This window comes from Rhipicephalus microplus, chromosome 5 (genome assembly GCF_043290135.1).
Source record: "Rhipicephalus microplus isolate Deutch F79 chromosome 5, USDA_Rmic, whole genome shotgun sequence".
In the NCBI taxonomy this organism is placed as follows: domain Eukaryota; kingdom Metazoa; phylum Arthropoda; class Arachnida; order Ixodida; family Ixodidae; genus Rhipicephalus; species Rhipicephalus microplus.
The window spans coordinates 4,297,676-4,303,562 of NC_134704.1; the positions used below are offsets into that span (position 1 = coordinate 4,297,676).

At 49.9% G+C, this 5,887-nt stretch overlaps 1 pseudogene; it reads right to left on the reverse strand.

Annotated features, from left to right (window-relative positions):
- Window positions 1–1,689: 1,689 nt before the first annotated feature.
- On the reverse strand, window positions 1,690–5,259 carry LOC142817201 (uncharacterized; annotated as a pseudogene).
- Between the last annotated feature and the right edge of the window lie 628 nt (window positions 5,260–5,887).

The window sequence follows — 5,887 nt, forward strand, 5'->3', positions numbered from 1 at the left end:
TACGTACTACACGTTCGTGCGCACGCATCGAGACAACTTTGGAGTTATTTTTTTTTCGTAGTTGTCGTTTATGGAGCTGTGCCTGCTTTCTGTGCACTTAGCGAAGACGATTGTAATCGAATTAGCTCGCTCCGTCGTATGTTTGCGTACGTGAACCCCTTAGAACCTTTGTCCTGACTACTCGATTGGTCTTCAATTGCGATAGAAGGCCCTAGATCGCGACTGTTGGTGATGCTCGCTGGTCGCGAACGGCGTGCGAACCCATTTCCATCTATGGGCCAGCATATGTGGTATGATATTATACGATACGGCGCGAGAGAAAAAAAAGGGGGGAGAATGGATTCAGAAATGTATGCATCCTTTCGTGGACCATTTTATCTTTGGCTTTGTCTTTTTGAACTCTTCGTAATAATGCCGCGCAGTACGTACTATAACCTAGTAGGTCGAATCAAAGCTGATATACATGACATTCGTTAAGTGCCAATTAGCACTGGAAAACAGGCCAAGGCAAGTTCTAAAAATGGGTCGAGAACGTGTCATGCAAATGTTTATTTTATATACGACGTGCACTCGTGGTACCGATACCTGCGAATATCATAAACTTTAGACGAAAACGTAAGTTGGTCAACGTGTGTTTGCGACGTATGATACGCGATAGCTGAGCAGGTATATATCTTCAAGCTCTTTTGGGGACACGATCACTTCCGTGTGACTTCGCGTCGTGTTGTGCAGCGACTGATACATGTACTAAAGAGACGTGAGCTTGTCAAGCCGTCACCGTCGCGGCAGCTAACCTTTCATCGTTCTCGAGGCAGCGTGCGCCAGCTGGCTGTTTCGTTCGCGGACGCGGCGAGTGATCGTGCGAGCGTACGAAGTCATACCCGAATGCGTACGCTCGAGGATATTATTTCAACTTTTTGGCGAGCTTAGCTACGTATTTCCAAGCGGAAAATGCAGAAAAAAAACCAACATACACGCGGCGCATTGTTTCGTTTGCTGCCATGACTGTAGGGTTTGTTTATGTTTACGCTGGCTATCCGAGCGTTCGATTTTGCGATCTTCGGGCAGATTAGAAGTGTAGCAGCTTGGGCTCCTTCATGTCCTTCTTGTCTCTGTGTCGTTTTGTTCTCGTGCTTTAACTATCGTCTTCGGGCAGCTTCGGGTTGTCTCGGGTTCCCCACACACGTGACCACGGCGCTGTTTCCTGTCCATACCGGAACTAGCCGACTGACCCTCTGGCTAGCTCTGGCTGCCAGAGAGCTGCCAGAGGCCTGAAAATCGAAGAGCCCCCGTGAGAGGCCGGATAGGTTGGGCCGTCTGGAGGTACAAAAAAGAACCTGGCTGCAGGGAACGTATCCTATTTCTCCTCTGGTGTGCCTCTCCTATGCCATTATTTCATTGACCCCTTTGCGTATACTTGAATGTTTCAAACACCATACGAACCAATATAGCTAATTTAGACACACAAGAAGCGAGGCCGCAGCATGCATCCTCGGACGCCTCCTCAATGCTGTTTGAAACAGTGTCCATTTTGGAATTGTAGTAACTAGACCACAGTGACCGAGCCGGACTGAGAACCAACGCAGAATGCCTTCTGTTTTGCAGACGAATAAGTATATATACAGGCGGCTTGCCTATGACGTAACACAAGTGGATGACGTTGAACACGTTTTGACACTGCACTTCTTATCACTTCTCCCTTTCTTTTAAAGATTGAGTCTTTGCATGGGCTTTCGTAGTCGGGTAGACCTTCGTAAGACTTGAGGAGTTGGGGAAGCAGCCACAGCTGGGAGAGATGTTGGTGGCGTTGCCGAAGGAACGGGAACAGCGTTCATGCGTGAGAGTGACCGGGCTTAATAGCTGCTCCCGTGGTGACGCTTGCTGCTCCGCGTTGTCGCGGCTGGGCGGTACCGATTCAGAAGTGTCCGCCTTTGGAGCCCCAGGTGACATTCGCGGACGAATCTGGTCTAAGTGGCGCCGGGTCGGCCCTTCTGGTGTGTCGACTTTCACGAGACGCGAACCTTCAGAGCCTCTGATGACGCCTGGGCACCACCGCCTTACGTGTCCAAAGTTGCGCACCCACACCGGGTCTCCGGGCTGGAATCTGGAAGGGTGCGAATGACTCCGAGATAAAGATGGCACACACGTATCCAAGCGTGAACGCACTTGATAATTAAGCAGCAGTACCGAAGGAAACTTTCCGCACGGTAGAGGCGTGCGTCGGTAGCCTAGCAATACTCGTGCTAGTTTAACTTCGAGGTCGTTCACCATTGAGTGTTTAATTAGACCGTCCTTGATAGTGCGAACTGCGCATTCCGCAAGCCCATTCGATTGCGGGTGGTAAGAGGCACTGCGTAGATGCGTTATGTTGTTATCTGTCATAAACTGGGCAAACTGCTGACTTGCAAACTGGGGTCCGTTATCAGACACTACAGTTTGCGGCAAACCAAAACGCGCGAATAATTCGCGAAGCCGTTTAATTGTGGCTTCGGTAGTAGCTGATCTGACTGGGAGGACCTCGATTCACTTCGTGTGCGAATCGACGACTATGAGTAGCATGCGCCCCTCTATTGGCCCAGCGTAATCAGTGTGAAGCCGTGACCACTTCATCCCTGTTTCTGGCCAACTGATAGGCTCCTGACGATGCGGCATTGCTTGAGCTTGTACACATGGCATGCATGAACGAGTGAGACTTTCGATCTCACCATCCAAACGTGGCCACCAGAACAACGTCCGAGCCAGTCTTTTAATCCCCGATGCTCCCTGGTGTGACCGGTGTGACTCTGATAGCATGGGCTCCCGCGCCTTGCTGGGTATGATAACTTGATGACCCCAGTAGCGCAGACCTTCGGCGCTCGACAGTTTCAGTCTTCTGCAAAAATAAGGTTAATTGGAGATGACTGTGACATGTTGAGAGGCGTTTCGGCCATCCATTACGTATGAAGTTTTGGACAATACAAATATCTTTGTCCGCACTGGTAAGGGCCTTTAAAGCACCCGCTGGCACATACGTACTGTCAAGCTGCTCTGTAGACAGCATGTATTCTGGCAAGGTTTCGGAGTGAACAATCTCTGGTGTCGGCACTGGCAAATGGCTAAGTGCGTCTGCATTGGCGCTTTGTTTCCCGGCCCTGTAATCGATACGGTACCGGTATTGACTTGGAAACAGAGCCCACCTCTCGATACGCGCCGACACCATTGGAGGCACCGGTCGATCTTCTCGTAGCAGGCTCACAAGAGGTCGGTGGTCCGTCACAAGCACAAATTCGCGGCCCAACAGGTAGTCGCGAAACTTTGAGACTCCAAACACCAGCGCCAGAGCTTCCTTCTCGAGCTGCGAATAATTTTTTTTCTGCACGCGTCAGTGTGCGTGAACGGAAAGCGATGGGCTTATCGACGTTGCCTATTTGGTGTGAAATGACGGCACTTAAACCCGACGTTGATGCATCGCATTCCAACCGCACTGGTTGGTCGGGCTAAAAATATACCAGCACGGATGATCTGAGAAGCGTTCATTTCACCTTTTGATAAGAATTTTCTTAGGTTGCACCCCACTTCCATTTATGCTCTTTTTCGAGCAGCTTATACAAGGGGGCCAAGATAGCCGACATGTGCGGCAAGAATCGGTGATAATACGACAGCAGACCTAAAAACGAGCGCAGTTCGCTTACACTAGTAGGCCGTGGTGAATTGCGTATTGCAGCGAGGTTCTTTTCCAACGGGTGCAAGCCGTCTTTGTCGATCTGGTGCCCCAAGTAGACGATTGAGTCTTTACGAAAGTGACACTTTTCTGCCTTCAGCTTGACACCGTTTTCCTGCAGACGGTGTAAGACATTCCGGAGAACAGAGTCGTTTCCGTCTTGACGCTCGGCTATTAGTACATCGTCGAAGTACACCTGCACGGCTGGAAGGCCAGCCAGGACGGTTTCCATGCGGCGCTGAAAAATCGCGGGAGCTGAGGCAACTCCAAACGGAAGACGGTTATAGCAAAACAGGCCCTTGTGCGTATTGCTGCGAACCATGCATTGGGTTTGTTTATTTGTGTTTTGTTTTTCGGCCTGGCTGCGCCGGCCTGTGCTATCGCCGTTTTCACAGCGTTTCGAACAAACGCTATCGAAAAACGCTTCAGGCGTTGTTCGATAGAAACAACGCTTCAAGCGTCGTTTGTTAGAAACGCTGTTCGAACGAACAGCGTTTCTAACAAACGCTATCACGGCGTTCCCGATACAATTCGACTATTCGAGAAACCCTCGCGCCGAGGGATATAAATTCCCGCACAGCCGACGCCGCGTCATTCGATCGCCGACGCTCACTAGCGTGCCCGTCGTTTTGCTGGCCGCTGCTTCGCCACCTGTGTATTTTTTCAGTTGTTAGGGGAGCACAGGTTCGCTCCAATAAACTTGTTTTCCTCATAGACAACTGCGTCGTCCTTTGCTGCGTGACAGTATTTATAACGGCCAGCGTCTTTGCTTCCTCATCCAAGGGGAGCTGGTTATACGCGTCCTTCAGATCCAATGTAGTGAAAAGAGATCCCTCTTGAAGTGACGCGAAAATATCCTCGATGTTAGGTAGTGGATATTGCTCAGTTACGCACGCAGTATTATTTATTTTTATTTATTTATTAGAATACCCTCAGGGCCCGTAGGGCATTACAGAGGGGGTGGGTACAACATTTTATAACACATTAATTGTGGTTTTAATGTCACCGCAGATGCGAAGGGACCCATCTTTCTTTAGTACCAGCAGGTGCGGCCCACTCTGAATGTGCTATAGGTGACAATATGCCTTCACTCACTAAGCGTTTCAGTTCTCTTTCCACTTTCTCACGAAGAGCATACGGGATAGGCCGTGCCTTGTGGATATAAGGGTGGGCGTCTTCTTGAAGGTGAAATTTCACCAGAGTCCCCTGAATTCTTCCAAGCCCAGATTCAAAAAGTGCAGGAAACTCTGTGCAGAGGCTGTCGCGAGCGACTGACATCGATTGCACTGTTCAGAGGAACTCGCCCGGAAGTATTGACAAGGCTTGGATTAAATCCCTTCCACAAAGGCTAGGACCAGAACACCCTATAACGATCAGGGTGGCAGGGACAGCTTTGCCTGAAAACTGAGCTTGAAGCTGCAGTTCACCGACAATGGGCAGCTTGCCCAGGTAGCAGCTGAGAGTCTTTTTGCATTTTGATAAGCCGGCCAGCTCAGGCGATGTTTCAGATACACTTCTTGCGGGATTATTGAAAATGGCGATCCCGTATCAATGATCATATTTAAGGGTACGCGCCCCCCCAACGGATGACCCTGCGAAACGCCTGTAGTAAGCGTTGCTTCTCCCGTGTCTCTTGTACAGTGAAAACTGTTGAAATATCACTTTCCTCTGTTTCATATTCAGTGCTCTCGGTGTGAACAGTGTAAGCACTGCAAACCTGCCTGCTACAAGCCTTGAGTCTCGATTTGGAGCGGCACTTTCTTGCGAAATGATCAGTCTTCCCACAGCGAAAACATTGCTCTCTTTTGTGCGGGCAATCATTTGCTTGATGATCACATCCTCCGCAGCGTGGGCAATCGGCAACCCGTTGCTTCTTATCTCTGATAGTGGTTTATACCGGCGCGATTTTTCCGTTAAACTGCATACCGCTGCCACATCCTGTTTGGTCATGGCGCTAACTTCCTGCGCAGCAGCGGTTTCAGCAGCCGTAGCAATGTTTGTCGTTTCCGCCAGCGTGAGCTAGCTTCTTTCGAGCAGCGTCTGCTGCAGAGCGCAATTTCGAATGCCACAAACGATGCAGTCACGTAACATTCGGTCAAGGCTGGTGCCGAAATTACACTTATCTGCCAGCTTGCGGAGTTCAACGACATAGTCTCGGACAGATTCAGTGGCAGTTTGATCTCTAGT